This window comes from Castor canadensis, chromosome 11 (genome assembly GCF_047511655.1).
Source record: "Castor canadensis chromosome 11, mCasCan1.hap1v2, whole genome shotgun sequence".
Taxonomy (NCBI): Eukaryota; Metazoa; Chordata; class Mammalia; order Rodentia; family Castoridae; genus Castor; species Castor canadensis.
This window is the reverse complement of record NC_133396.1, coordinates 124,399,255-124,415,948: the sequence shown is the minus strand read 5'-3', so window position 1 is coordinate 124,415,948 and position 16,694 is coordinate 124,399,255.

The following is a 16,694-nucleotide window of genomic DNA, read 5'->3' as shown; positions in this document are numbered from 1 at the left end:
GGGAAAGTGAGAGTGATTTGTGAACCAAGAGACAGCCTGGCTAGGGCCATCTAAATTGCATTCCCAAGTGGAAAGAAAATCCTTTGGAGGATTCAGATTAATTAACTGTGATATTTGGATTGTGAACATCATGTTCTGAGTGAATATAATGGGCTGCCTGACTGCACAGCTCAGCAGGGTTCTTCTTTGATGATCCCCAACACATAGGGATGGGGATCAAACCCAGAGCACAAAATTCTGCTCACCCCAGTCAGCAAGGAGATGCTACATACAGGGAGAGGTGGTGGTGGAGTTTGTTTAAGAGACAGGAATTAGATGTAGAGAGTGGGAAACCCTCACTGGATTTCATGTCTGTGCATGAATTCTAACAGGGCTTGGAGTTGGAAGAGAACTTGGAAAACTCTAATCTGTGTCCATTTTACCCAAATCCAGCACCCTTACACTGGAAGTATCACGCCTCCTGCTCAGACTCAGGAATTGTAGAGTTAAGCAACAATCTGGTTGATTTTATCAGAATTATTTTCCGACCCAAACAACAGCTTTCCAAACCCTCAATACAAATAACTTTCTTTTAATAGCTGACTCTGGCTTCCCTGCCCTTTGAACCTAGTCTCCCTCCTGGAAGTCATTTAGATTATGTTCATAAGAGGACCAAAGGAAAGGACAGAAAAGGAGTCTTTTCTCCTAGCTGATCTGTCTCACTTTCTCCTGACCAAGTGGTACTTCCCTGTCACCTGTCATTGCCTGAAATAGGAGAGACATTGTCCACACCTTCCTAACTCGCTCCCAGGCAAAACTTCATATATAGGTTAGTTCCTTCTCATACTGGGTTCTTATGCCAACTTACCTGTTCAGGGGTTCCTGAGATAATTGTCACAGAGGAAAGAAGTGAGAACTAATATCTGCCAAGATGTTAGTAATGACCACTGATACCAAAATTCAGTAAGTTTCACACATTCTAAAAACTAGATTTAATTAAACGATTAATACATGCTCAAGGTGGGACAAAAAAAGAAAACAAACAAAAAAACCTAGGACTAGTATAGAAAACAATATAATGCAATTTATATGCATACCCTAAACTGCAAATTCCGGTTTGCAGGTCAAAATTTATTCATCTTTCCTAAACTAGTTTATGCATACACACACATACAAATGTACATTTTAAGCACATTTAGAATGATACCATAGATTGTCTCCCCCTACTTGATTTTTTCAATTAATGATGTGCCTGAGTGTGTTTCCACATCAGAATATATAGGTCTATCACTACTTTTTCTAACAGCTTCCTTGTCATTTCGCTTTGTGGAAGCACTGTAATTGAGGATGATAGGCATTTAGGCTGGTTCCAGTTTTTTCCCACTCTTACAAATGATTTTTAACATTCTGAAGGTAAAGGATCTTTTCTGTAAATGTTGTTGCCTGGCAGGTCCTCAGTACAGGGGGAAAAAGTAGTACCTCTGATAAAAGCTAGTGATATTGGACTGGGGGTGTAGCTCAGTGATGGAGCACTTGTCTAGCATGTGCAAGGGCCTGAGTTCAATCCCCAGCATTAAAACAAAACAAAACAAAAAGCCGGGGGATATTGTTGGGCTATAGGGGTTGGTGAGTCGTCCTCTAATTGATATGTTGTGGGGAAATGTTCACTGAAATTAGTAGGGATCCTGGGAGCTCATTTTAAAAACCTTTGCTGTAATGCTATAATTATTTACTTTGGTAATATTATTTACTTATGTTTTAAAATAAGGTTTCTAAGGAATCAATTAATTGCTTCTGGGAGAATTTGGAGCACTGCATCAAGCCATCGTCAGAGATGATTTTAAGTGATGGGCCTTTTCTTATGCCTTTATTTTTTTTTTTCCCTGGGACTAGGGTTTGAACTTAGCCCTTTGCAAGGGTTTCACATTTGCAGAGCAGGTGCTTTACCACTTGAGCCACACCTCTAGTCCATTTTGCTCTGGTTATTTTGGAGATGGGGTTTTACAAACTATTTGTCCATCTGGCCTTGAACTGTGGTTCTCCCAATCTCAGCCTCCCAAGTAGCAAAGATTATAGGCATGAGTCACGGGTGCTCAGAGGAGATACAAAAAAAGTGATTCTCATGTTCTTTCTTGATCTTTGGAGAAAAGGAATTTAGGAGGGAAAGTTAATTCAGAGATGAAAGGAAAAATGATGAATTAGACTTTGTATGTATCAAGTTCTTCAGAGGATTTTTAGGTGTAGTTCTTGGATTCAAGAATGAGATATAGTTGGAGTGATAGAAATGGGAATCATGATTTAGTCAATACATAAATGGATAAATGAATCTTGAGCTCAGAAAAAATTGCTCACATACATTTGACTCATTTTTTTAAGCCTAAACTACTTCCTCCAGAGTGGCTTGGTTCCCCCAATAGTTAAATTAATGCGGGATTTTACCTTGTTTCCTGAGGCTCAGAATCCTAGGCTTATAATATGCAAATTGAATTCTTGGGTCTGAGTCTTTCTCTGATTAACTTCCTGAGTGACTCAGTTTCTCTAGTCCTGAGGTCTGCCTGCCTGTTGCCTGTCTCTCTGCATTCAAGTTTTCCTGAATGGTCCTCAAGCCATCCATATCAGAATCATCTAAAGAACTTGTTAAAAATATTCTGTCCCCCTTAGGATGTCAATATGTAGCCAAGGCTGGCCTTACACTTGAGATCTCACTGCCCCAAGTGTAGAGGTTAAAGGTGTGAGGCACCACACCTTTAAAGAAAGGCGTAAGATGACAGTCAACAGGTACAAGGTGACTGAGATATTCCATTCTCTCATTTAATTATTGTAACCCCTGAGCAAGTATTAGCATTTAGCTACATTTGGACATATTCTCAAAAGAGTCAGACTATGGATTCTAATTTGTTACAAGCTTGTGACATGATGATCTTTCTTGCCATGTTCCCCTGAGTGATCACATCTGAGTCCTGTCCATTCTTTCACATCTCAAAGTCCAACTTAAAGTTATTTTCTAGACAGGCCAGTTAGAAACGCTTTTGGAAAATTCTTTATAGATGGATAACTAGAGCCAGTCTAGGCAAGAGGTTGGCATTGGTGCAGTCTAAAACGGATTATGTACTAATATGGGAGCCCCAAAGCAAAGATACCTAGAAAAAGCCAGACTAAATGTTGTAGGGGGACTGGGTGTGGTTGCACACACCTGAATTCCAGAGACTCAGGAGTAAGTTGTAGGAGGACAATCATTCAAGGCTGGCCCAGACAAAAAGCATTAGATCCTAGCTGAAAAATGAACTAAAGGAAAAGGGCTGGGGAATGGGGGCATGGCTCAAGCAGTAGAACACTTGCCTACCAAGAGTGAAGCTCTGAGTTCAATCCTCAGTACTGCCAAAAAGAAAAGTCACAGGCAGGTTGTTAGTACCAAGAAAGGGACCTGAGATGTATAACTCTGAGCCTTACATCAGAACTCAGGAAATCAATCTTTGAAGGTGGAAATGGTTCCAGATTCCCAGTTCTGAAGGAGCCATGTCAGTCACAAGTTACTTAGGATCAGGGCTCCGCCAGAACAGAAGTGCCTGTTGATGGAGCTTAAGAAATAAGTCAGAATCTGAATGTTCAGATTTTAGGATCAAGAACAGAGACAAACAAGCACCAACGGCAACAAAGGGGGAAGTTGCTGCCTGAGGGGTGGGTTCCAAATGTCTACAATGGCCAGCATTTAGATAGAAGGTGGAATGGGGGCAGAAGCCCAGGGGTAGGGAGCGTGTACAGAGCTGAAGGGAAAAGAACCCAGGAAGCCCAGCTCAGAAGTTTTGCAATTGCAGCAAAGCAGGGTCTTTTGTGTTTAGAAAAAAAATCCAGAGCAATTTCTTGACTTGCTTGGATTTAAAACCAAAATCAATTTGTATTAGATTAGCTGTATGTCAATGCAGGCCAGGTTTTCAGGCTCCACCAGTTTTAGGTAAATTGAATTGGCAATTCAGTATCCTTTTCAGGTCTGAGGGTCATGCGGCTGACTCCAGGAAAAACAAAAAAACACAAACAAAAAAACATACAGATCAGACAGGCAGGAAATGGAGGCAGAGGGCCATGACTTTGGGGGAGCATACTGATAGCTCCGTCTGAGGGAGTCTCCCAGAGGTCATCTTGTCCATCCCCATTTTCCAGAAAGGACAGACTCAAAGTGGTGTAGACTGCTGGGAATTGAAACTGTGTTCATGGTTTTCAGAGGAAGAGGGCTGCCCCTTGATGCTGATGCTAAAACTTTCTGATATAATGACTATTGCCAACTGTCACCAGGCACTTTTGCTCTGTGAAACATTGCATTAGGCTTTATGACAGATATTACTTCATTTGAGCATCACCACATCTCTGGTAGGTGCATTATTATCACTACAGACACAAGAAAGCAAGAAATAGAGAGGCTAAGAGCACTATTCAAGGTTTCACAGCTGGTCAGTGGTGGAGAAAAATTTGAGAACATTTCTTTTGAAGTCAACCATTTTCCACATTACATTGAAATGTGAAGATGGAAGTCTGATCTCCTTTTTGCATTCTTGGTAAAGACTCTTTTCCTAAATGAGTCTTTTCTATTTTTCTCATCCCATTGCATCAGAAACCAGAATGGTATTTTGTTCATGTGTTTGTTTACTGTCCAGAAAATATTTCATTTGGTTTGAGATTATTTTAGCTATGACAAGTAAATATTTCTTAACCAGAATCTCTTTCTTAAAAGATTGCTGCATCCAATTCTCAAACCCAGGGAAAAATGACTCATTTAATTGGAGGCCTCTGAGCATAAAATTTTGCTATGGTAAATAAGATCTTGGGTACAGGATACAGTGTCTTTCTCCTTTCTCTCTAGCATCTCAAATATGTGTAGAGGCACAAATTCAGCACCAGTGCATCCAGAGCCTTCTCCTCCCACTGTCACTCCTATAAGCCTATCACCCACCCAAAGGGGCATCTCTGTCACTATCATCAATTATTATTTCTCAGACATCCACTGGGTGCCCAGCACATCAGAGAAGACATGGATTGACTCTACTGTCAACAATCATCCTGCAAACAGCCAAATAATTTTGATGTTCTTCAAACATATTATAATTAAAAAATTACATGCTGGGAGAAAAATTATAAGCATCTAATCAGAAGAGAGGGTCAAGCTTATGCAATTAGGAAGGGAACTGTGTTAGCTTTTATCAACAGAGCCAGTTTCATCACTATCCTGGTGAAAGCAATTGGATTTGCAGCTAAGATGTTTCCATCACGTTACTTTTGAATCAAAAATACATATTTCATCTTCTTTGGGCAGGGTTGTCTTTAACCTCTGGGCCACTCTCTGAGGTCACTCTTCTCTTGCAGGCCACTTTCAAGGCCCCAGCTTGCTTCTCACCAAGGATTTCAGACCAATTGTGACCTAGTATGCAAATGTATTTAAAAAACAGTTAGTCCCCATGACAAAATTACTGATGCAGGGTAAGGTAATGTTCCCAGATGGTAAGTAGTGAGGTATTTGCCAGAAAGACAATCTGTCAGTAAGCTATAGTGTTTTAAGAGAGTAGAATCACTCAATGAATCAAAAAATTGTCCAGGTTTTGGAGCCATGAGAGACCATAGAAACCCAACAGAGAAACAAAAGAAGCAAATGAAAATTTTTTTACTACCCCTCCAATAGAGATCTCAGGGTTGGCTGGCTATATAGCAACTAGTGAGTACTTCACATGTGCTCAGAGAGGTATTAGGCTTTCTTCTCTGAGGCTTAAGTCAACCAACTATCCCATGAGTCACTTGGCTGGAAAAGAAATGAAGTTAGTGCCCTATTGGTGGAGGAATCCCTACTCTTCCACCCAAAAAAGGAAGGCTGTGGGTGTGTGTGGGGGGGCGTCTGATTGCATTTTCATACTCATTCTCTGAGATGATCAAGTGGCTGTATTTCTATCAGGTCTAGTATAGGCATCATGATGGGGAGGAAAAAACTCTGGAATGAGAAGTAGGGGACTTGTGTTCTAATCATCAAGAAGTATCTCCCTCCTTGGAATTTTGATTATATCATGTATAATAGTAATTCATTGGTAATAATTCTGATCTCTTTTGATTTTATAATGCTTCATGATCTCAAAAACTCTTTTATTTATACTATCTTTTTTGTAGTACTAGGGCCTCACAGATGCTAGAAAAGCATTCTACCACTTGGGCTTTGTCCCAATCTATGTTCTTATTTTGTTTTTGAGCTAGGATCTCACATTTTGCTTGGGCAGACTTTGAAGTAACAGTCCTTCTTCCACTGGGTAGCAGGGATTACAGGCATAAACCACCATGTCTGGCTATTTATGCTATCTTAATTTATGGTGTTTTATGATACCTATGTGAGATGTTTAGGCAGATGTTATTAAATACACTTCTTCTAACCTAAAAGGTAGGAATTTGATAGATATCATTTATTACTCTTTAAAAAATGGGGGACAAAGAGGTTTCAGGTAGTAAGTGAGTTGCCCAATGTCATTTTGGCAGATGGGAAGTTCTCAAACATAAGTCAGACTTCTAGTGTTCTTTTCAAAACCCTAATGTATCGTTGGAGGGTAATGATACCTACCTATATTACCATTGTGAGTCTCAAAGGAAATAATGCTTTTGAAAGTATTTTGAAGAATGTAAACTCACTGTATAGCTTTAAGTTTCCACAGTCCCTGAAGGGAGTGTGACTGTTCTGTTTCCTATGTAGCTGGATCCAAAAACAGTGATAGAAATTCCTGGATCCACCAGGCACGCTGTTCTCTTTTCTGAAAGGAAATGCTATAGACAAAACTTCACCCAAAGATGAACTTGGACAGAGAGAAAAAGAACCAAAATGACAAGTAGATATTGGGCAAAGACATAAAGGAAACATGGCAAGAAAGCAAATTACTACTGTCCTCCTCTTAACAGAGAAAAAATGCCAAACAAAAACCAAGGAAGAGAGGCTAGAAGGATAAAGACAGATGCCAGAGGTGGGGATGGACTCTCAGATGCTGTTCTAAATTCACATGGAAGATATTAAATAAAACTGTTCAAGAGATGATGAGCTGGAACTACTGACAGCTGGAGACAGAAAATGTAAGCAGAAGGCCACATTTCCTAGTAGTATGTTCAACAGCACAGGAAGGTATGGCATAGCAATCAACACCTGAGGAACACAGACAGTCTGTAAGCACGGTTGTTTCATATGTGTGTGCTTATGAGCAATACATCTAGCCATTCTTTTCTCCATCAGCTATTCATATCTCTTCATTCATTTATTACTAACTTCTATGTGCTGGGCCTGGGTTAGTTACAGAGGATACAGAGATGGAAGGCATGGGTCCTTTCCCACCAGAAACTCACATCCCAGTGAAGGAAATATACAAGTGAACAAACGATCACTCCTATACCTATGCTATAAGATAGGTAATGGCAAGTGTTCAAATGAAGACCACCCAAACCAGACTGGAGTGAGGGAAGGTATAGGAAGATGAAAGGGGCTGGAGTCAGGAACTGTTCCTGAGAAGAGCACAAATTCCACACTGGTTATTCTGCAGCACTTAAGGGCCTGCTTTTAGAAATACTCTGCAGACATGACACAAGGGAATAAATGGGGGGATTTCCCCAACTCTGTCTATGCTAAACTATTTGCTTCTTCAGTAGATAGAAAGTTCTCCTTCCATCTTGTCACTCCCACACAGAATTCTGCCTTAGCAATTAAAAATTATTATGGTTTTTGTTTTTTCCAAGTGCTATTTTTGGCATTATCCATTAGCCCAAACATCTAAGATTTAGGCAGTTAGTCATGTGATATTCCTGTTCTGACCCAGCCTTATTATCACAATGTCACCATCTTCTGATCATCCCACTCATGACACCTTTTCTGATGTGAGGAAGAACCACTACGGGCCATGATTTTTGACTTTTGCTCAAAACCACTTAAAAGTTAATACTACATTTTCTACTCATTCCATCTTAATTTTGAATTTTCATAAGTATGCATTTCATTTGCATGATTTTATGAGTAGTAGAATTGACTTGAATCCTTGTGTATAGCTTTACACTAATTTTACTTTTGAAACCAGAAAGATATTAAACCAGATTTTCTAAAGACCTTATTCTACCATTTTTCTCACAATAAGTATTTACCAAATCTCCATAAAACTTAATTTATTTAACTTTCTGCTTTTGCTAAATAGCTAGTAAAGAAGCCATAGCTCCCCAGTTCTCTATCACTTTGAGGGAGAAACATAACTTCATCTAGATATTCATCCTTATCCTACTTCTTGTTATTATCCCACTTATAATATGTGGCAAATATGTTGCATGGGTTTAGAACATCTGTACAAAAAAAAGAGCACACTTCAGTTCATGTGTGTTGGTCCATTTTAGAATTTTGGCCAGATGCACCTAGACTAAAATTATAAATTATTTAGGGCCTTCGAAAACCATGTCTGGGTTGACATTAAAAATAGCAATAATAAAGGGAAAAGATCCAGATTCCTTTCTAAGAGGGATTTTTTAAAATGAATTTTAAAAGCAAGTTTATAAATTCTCAATGCTCAATTGTCTCCCAAGTGCATTTTACTGGGGTCATTTGTGTTCTGCTTTTCAAAAATCAGGGAACACTTGACATTTGTTTAATATAAAGCTCTCTTTTATTGTGTTGCTTCTTTAACAATTCTCAATTTCCCTGAAAACCTTTTCCAGATTTTTTAGCAGGTCCCCTGTGGCTTTGTCCAGATGAGCCAACTTTCCACAGACTCCTGCTTCTGTGAACAAAGAGTGATGTACGAGGACACACAAGGTACTGCAGTGACAGATTATCTGGTTGTAAAAATTAACCTTTCTGCATTAGAACAATGTTGGATGTGTGAGCTAGCAGACATAGCTGAAGAAATTGGGACAGTGATTCACAGAGAGATAAAGAGATGAGGTATGCGAGCATGAGATATTAAGAGGAATAACATTTTTTAAGTCTCATCTGCAGGCACTTTGTAGGAGAATTTTAGGGTAGCAATGAAAAACTCTTAAAGTCAACTAAAAAGCAAAATCACATTACCTACAAAGAAATTACACCTAGATTGATAGCAATATTCTATCAGCTACAAAAGATGCTTACAGACAATGAAGTTGTGTTTTCAAAATGGTAATTGTCTTATTGACATAAAATATTACTCACATGTGTGATAAAAGTTCTAGAAAGCTGAAATAAAGGAAATGTCTGCAATATGACTAGAGTGTAAGAAACAAATATTATATTTAATGGAGGCTCTTTAGCACATTCCCTTTGGGATCTAAGACTACTAATTGTCCTGGCCTATACTATATGAAAGGAAAAAAAATGCAAGCAATTAGAAAAGAAGGGATAACATTGTCATTATTCACAGATGAGATTTTCTGTATAGAAAAATACACAAAATTAGCAGGCAAAATGTTGCAATTAAGATGGATATAAAGTGAAGGGATTTTCCAAGATGGCGGCTAGAGGGAGGAAGCAGAAAGTGAGCCTCCTATAGTGAAATCTTGGAGACATGCTGGAGACACACTTTGCAGGCATAATCACTGAGAAGAGGCATAACTTTGACTCCTCCACACCTCCAGCCAGCGCAGAGAATCTCCACTTCATGTTAAACGGAGAAACCAGGAGGGCCCCTGGGCCACCAGTCGCCCGTGCCCAGACAGCTTGGGAAGACGTGGACCAGGTGAGCTTCGTGGTATCGTGGCACTCCCATAGACAAGCCTGATCCAGAGCAGCATAGCCCCCTGGAAAAACTGACCTTCGCCCAGGGAAAAAAGAGAAACTGAGCAATAAGCAATAAGAACAATAAAGACATGCAGGAAAGAGGGTGGGGCACATTGAGTGCTGAAGATTGGGGGAAGGGAATCCTTCCCGGGACTGTAAATAAACAAGCCGGGCCGGCTGGAGAGGATCTGGCGGGAGCGGGGGCAGGGCGTGCACCCAGCAACCAGGAGCGGGAAAGCTGGTAAGAGTGGCAGAGGGAGGAAAACTCCACAGGAGAGGAGGGAAGACCCACTTCCCACATGAACTGTAAACAAACATGGCAGCTGGCAGGAGCAGCAGCACTGCCCAGTAATCAGGAGCAGGAAAGCTTGTGAAAGTGGCAGTGGGAGGAAAACTCCACAGGAGAGGGCAGAAGACCCACCTCCCACATGAACTGTAAATAAACATGCAGGCCTGACAATGCGGGTGCAGTGTCACCATTCCCAGTGCTTGGAAAGGGCAAGGCTTGTAGCAGAGGCTCCTGCACAGGAGAAATCTGAGCAAACAAAGCCTGCAGGGCCAGGTGAGTTCTAAGCTCACCCCAGAGATCTGCATAAACAACGCCTCCAGCAACAGCAGGCTGACAGCAGTGGGCAGGCAAGCCACAGCTGCAGATACCATTTTCAGAACTGTCTCCAGACTATTTTTTTTTTCTCTTTCTCCCTACCTTTGATGAGAGAACAACTGAGTTACACCTGCAAGTGGAAAAATTACTGAAACTATATTGCATTTGAACTTGGGACACTTGGTGGGTTTTTTGTGTGTGTGTGTGTGTGTGTGTGTGTGTAGTTTTGTTCTACTTTATGCGTCCCCTTTGATGAGACAACTACAGAACAACATCTCAGGCACCATCTCCAGGACTGGAGACTGAGACAGACACCCAAATTATTAAGACTGAAACTTCATTGCATTTGAACTTGGAGGTTTTCTGGTTTTTTGGTTTTTTTTTTTTAAATTTTCTATTTTCCATTTTATTTTAATTCATATTTATATATAGATATTTCTTTCATTTACTTATTTTTTATTTTTATTCTTATCTTTATTTATTTTTTATTTTTGATTTTCAATCCTCTGTCTCTCTAATGTCTGTTCAGCTTACTGTCAATTAGTACACTAACGCTCCCTGTTTACACCTTTGAAACTTTCTTGTCTGAAACCTTGTTCTGCTTTCTCCCTCTTGTCTGTGTATTTGTTTTCCCCTTTTCTTTAACTTCTTGCTTTCCATTTCAGCTCACCCTTCCATTCTAAATATTACCATTGTTATTATTACAAGCTAGAAAATACTTAATTGCACACAGTACAGGGACAGTAATGACACCAAAGACAATGACAGGAAGACAGAAAAAACAGGGAAATCAGTTTCCCCACAGCAAAAAATTAGTACAGGAACCAGAGGGGAATGAAGAAAACAGAAACTCAGATCCAGACTCCAACAAAATGAAGATAAACTATGCCAAAGGACCCAATGAAGCCCACAAGAATAATTTAAAAGAAGACATACTACAGGTACTCAATGAGAATTTTATAGAGATGATACTGGATAGGGTCAACCAAAATGTACAGGAGACACTCAAGAAATTCCAAGACAACAAAAATAGAGAATTTGAAAAAGCAAAACAAGAAATAAAGGAAACCATAGAAGCACTATATAAACACCAAAGTGAAACAGAGAACACGATTAATAAAGAGATAAGTGAACTCAGGACAAAAATAGACAACATTAAAGAGGAAACCACCCAGAATTTGGAAAACCTCAGAAAAAAACCGAAACAGAACTGCAAAACAAAATGGAAGGCCAATCCAGCAGAATAGAACAAACAGAAGACAGAATCTCAGAACTTGAAGATGAAATGGTAATTAAAGGAAAAACCAAAGAACTATTAATTAAACAACTCAAGACCTGTGAAAAGAAAATGCAAGCACTCACTGACTCCATCAAAAGACCAAACTTGAGAATCATGGGCATTGAAGAAGGAGAAGAGGTGCAAGTGAAGGGAATGTGTAATCTATTCAATAAAATAATAATGGAAAATTTCCCAAATCTAGAGAAAGATATTCCCATACAGATGCAAGAGGCCTCCAGGACACCAAACAGACCAGATCAAAATAGAACTACCCCATGACATATCATCATTAAAACAACAAGTTCAAAAACTAAGGAAAGAATATTGAAGGCTGTAAGAGAGAAAAAACAAGTAACATACAAAGGTTAACCCATCAAAATCACAGCAGACTTCTCAACAGAAATATTAAAAGCAAGAAGAGCATGGGGTGAGATCTTCCGGGCACTGAATGACAATAACTTCAACCCAAAGATACTCTACAGAGCAAAACTATCATTCAAAATAGATAGAGCAATAAAAGTCTTCCATGATAAGCAGAAATTAAAATAATATGTGACCACAAAGCCACCACTACAAAAGATTCTTCAAGAGATTCTGCACACAGAAAGTGAAACCCAACTTAACCATGAAAGGACAGGCAGCACCAAACCACAGGAAAAGAAAAAGGAAGACAGTAGAGAGCAACCTCAACTTAGGTACACACAATCAAACCTTCAAACAACTAAGATAACTAAATGACAGGAATCACCACATACCTATCAGTACTAACACTTAATGTTAACGGACTTAATTCACCCATCAAAAGGCACCGTTTGATGAAATGAATTAAAAAGGAAGATCCAACAATTTGTTGCTTACAGGAGACCCATCTCACTGACAGAAATAAGCATAGGCTTAGGATGAAAGGCTGGAAGAAGATTTACTAAGCCACTGGCCCCCGAAAACAGGCAGGAGTAGCAATACTTATCTCTCACAAAGTAGACTTCAAACCTACATTGATCAAGCGAGATAAAGAAGGACATTCCATACTAATAAAAGGGGAAATAGACCAAAAGGAAATAATAATTATCAATCTGTACGCACCCAATGTCAATGCACCCAATTTCATCAAACATACCCTGAAAGACCTAAAAGCATATATAAATGCCAACACAGTGGTTGTGGGAGACTTTAACACCCCATTATCATCAATAGATAGGTCATCCAAACAAAAAATCAATAAAGAAATCCAAGATCTAAAATATGCAATAGATCAAATGGACCTAGTAGATGTCTACAGAACATTTCATCCAACCTCTACACAATATACATTCTTCTCTGCAGCCCATGGAACCTTCTCCAAAGTAGATCATATCCTAGGGCACAAAGCAAGTCTCAGCAAATATAAGAAAATAGAAATTATACCATGCATACTATCTGATCAAAATGCAGTAAAAGTAGAACTCAACAACAAAAGTAAAGACAAAAAACATGCAAACAGCTGGAAACTAAATAACTCATTACTTAGTGAAGAATGGATCATTGATCAAATAAAAGAGGAAATTAAAAAGTTCCTGGAAGTCAATGAAAATGAAAACACAACCTACTGGAACCTATGGGACACAGCTAAGGCAGTCCTGAGAGGAAAGTTTATAACTATGAATGCATATAATAAAAAGACTGAAAGATCCCAAATCAATGACCTAATGATACAGCTCAAACTCCTAGAAAAACAAGAACAAGCAAATCCCAAAACAAATTGGAGAGAAATAATAAAAATAAGAGCTGAAATCAATGAAATAGAAACCAAAAAAAAATGCAAAGAATTAATGAAACAAAAAGTTGGTTCTTTGAAAAAATAAAAAAGATCGACAGACCCCTGGCAAACCAGACTAAAATGAGGAGAGAAAAAACCCAAATTAGTAGAATCAGGAATGCAAAAGGAGAGATAACAACAAACACCATGGAAGTCAAGGAAATCATCAGAGACTACTTTGAGAACCTATATTCAAATAAATTTGAAAATCTAAAAGAAATGGACAGATTTCTAGATACATATGAACATCCAAAAGTGAACCAAGAGGAAATTAATCACCTGAATAGACCTATAACACAAAATGAAATTGAAGCAGCAATCAAGAGTCTCCCAAAAAAGAAAAGTCCAAGACCTGATGGATTCTCTGCTGAATTCTATCAGATCTTTAAAGAAGAACTGATACCAACCCTCCTTAAACTGTTCCATGAAATAGAAAGGGAAGGAAAACTGCCAAACACCTTTTATGAAGCCAGTATTACACTTATCCCAAAACCAGACAAAGACACCTCCAAAAAGGAGAACTATAGGCCAATCTCCTTAATGAACATTGATGCAAAAATCCTCAACAAAATAATGGCAAACCGAATTCAACAACACATCAAAAAGATTATTCACCACGACCAAGTAGGCTTCATCCCAGGGATGCAGGGGTGGTTCAACATACGAAAATCAATAAACGTAATAAACCACATTAACAGAAGCAAAGACAAAAACCACTTGATCATCTCAATAGATGCAGAAAAAGCCTTTGATAAGATCCAACATCATTTCATGATAAAAGCTCTAAGAAAACTAGGAATAGAAGGAAAGTTCCTCAACATTATAAAAGCTATAGATGACAAACCTACAGCCAGCATTATACTTAACGGAGAAAAACTGAAACCATTCCCTCTAAAATCAGGAACCATACAAGGATGCCCACTATCTCCACTCCTATTCAACATAGTACTGGAATTCCTAGCCAGAGCAATTAGGCAAGAAGAAGGAATAAAAGGAATACAAATAGGTAAAGAAACTGTCAAAATATCCCTATTTGCAGATGACATGATCCTATACCTTAAAGACCCAAAAAACTCTACTCAGAAGCTCCTAGACACCATCAATAGCTATAGCAAGGTAGCAGGATATAAAATCAACATAGAAAAATCATTAGCATTTCTACACTAACAATGAGCATACTGAAAAAGAACTTTTGAAAACAATTCCATTTACAATAGCCTCAAAAAAAATCAAATACCTAGGTGTAAACCTAACAAAAGATGTGAAAGACCTCTACAAGGAAAACTATAAACTTCTGAAGAAAGAGATTGAGGAAGACTATAGAAAGTGGAGAGATCTCCCATTCTCATGGATTGGTAGAATCAGCATAGTAAAAATGTCGATACTCCCAAAAGTAATCTACATGTTTAATGCAATTCCCATCAAAATTCCAATGACATTCATTAAAGAGATTGAAAAATCTACTGTTAAATTTATATGGCGACACAAGAGGCCACGAATAGCCAAGGCAATACTCAGTCAAAAGAACAATGCTGGAGGTATCACGATACCTGACTTCAAACTATATTACAAAGCAATAACAATAAAAACAGCATGGTACTGGCACAAAAACGGATATGAAGACCAGTGGAACAGAATAGAGGACCCAGTTATGAACCCACACCACTATAACCAACTTGTCTTTGACAAAGGAGCTAAAAATATACGATGGAGAAATAGCAGCCTCTTCAACAAAAACTGCTGGGAAAACTGGTTAGCAGTCTGCAAAAGACTGAAACTAGATCCATGTATATCACCCTATACCAAGATTAACTCAAAATGGATCAAGGATCTTAATATCAGACCCCAAACTCTAAAGTTGATACAGGAAAGAGTAGGAAATACTCTGGAGTTAGTAGGTATAGGTAAGAACTTTCTCAACGAAACCCCAGCAGCACAGCAACTAAGAGATAGCATAGATAAATGGGACCTCATAAAACTAAAAAGCTGCTGTTCATCAAAAGAAATGGTCTCTAAACTGAAGAGAACACCCACAGAGTGGGAGAAAATATTTGCCAACTATACATCAGACAAAGGACTAATAACCAGAATATATAGGGAACTTAAAAAACTAAATTCTCCCAAAACTAATGAACCAATAAAGAAATGGGCAAGTGAGCTAAACAGAACTTTCTCAAAAGAAGAAATTCAAATGGCCAGAAAACACATGAAAAAATGCTCACCATCTCTAGTAATAAAGGAAATGCAAATTAAAACCACACTAAGATTCCACCTCACTCCTGTTAGAATAGCCATCATTAGCAACACCACCACCAACAGGTGTTGGCGAGGATGCGGGGAAAAAGGAACCCTTTTACACTGTTGGTGGGAATGTAAAGTAGTACAATCACTCTGGAAAAAAATTTGGAGGCTACTTAAAAAGCTAGACATTGATCTACCATTTGATCCAGCAATACCACTCTTGGGGATATACCCAAAAGACTGTGACACAGGTTACTCCAGAGGCACCTGCACACCCATGTTTATTGCAGCACTATTCACAATAGCCAAGTTATGGAAACAGCCAAGATGCCCCACCATTGAAGAATGGATTAAGAAAATGTGGTATGTATACACAATGGAATTTTTTGCAGCCATGAAGTAGAATGAAATGTTATCATTCACTGGTAAATGGATGGAATTGGAGAACATCATTCTGAGTGAGGTTTGCCTGGCCCAAAAGACCAAAAATCATATGTTCTCTGTCATATGTGGACATTAGATCAAGGGCAAACACAACAATGGGATTGAACTTTGAGCACATGATAAAAGCGAGAGCACACAAGGGAGGGGTGAGGATAGGTAAGTCAACTAAAAACTAGCTAGCATTTGTTGCCCTTAATGCAGAAAAACTAAAGCAGATACCTTAAAAGCAACTGAGGCCAATAGGAAAAGGGGACCAGGAACTAGAGAAAAGGTTAGATCAAAAAGAATTAACCTAGAAGGTAACATACATGCACAGGAAATTAATGTGAGTCAACTCCCTGTATAGCTACCCTTATCTCAACCAGCAAAAACCCTTGTTCCTTCCTATTATTGCCTATACTCTCTCTACAACAAAATTAGAAATAAGGGCAAAATAGTTTCTGCTGGGTATTGAGGGGGTGGGGGGGAGAGGAGGGGGCGGAGTGGGTGGTAAGGGAGGGGGTGAGGGCAGGGGGGAGAAATGACCCAAGCCTTGTATGCACATATGAATAATAAAAGAAAAAAAAAAGATGGATATAAAGCAAGATTGCTGGATAAAAGATAGGCTCATAAAATA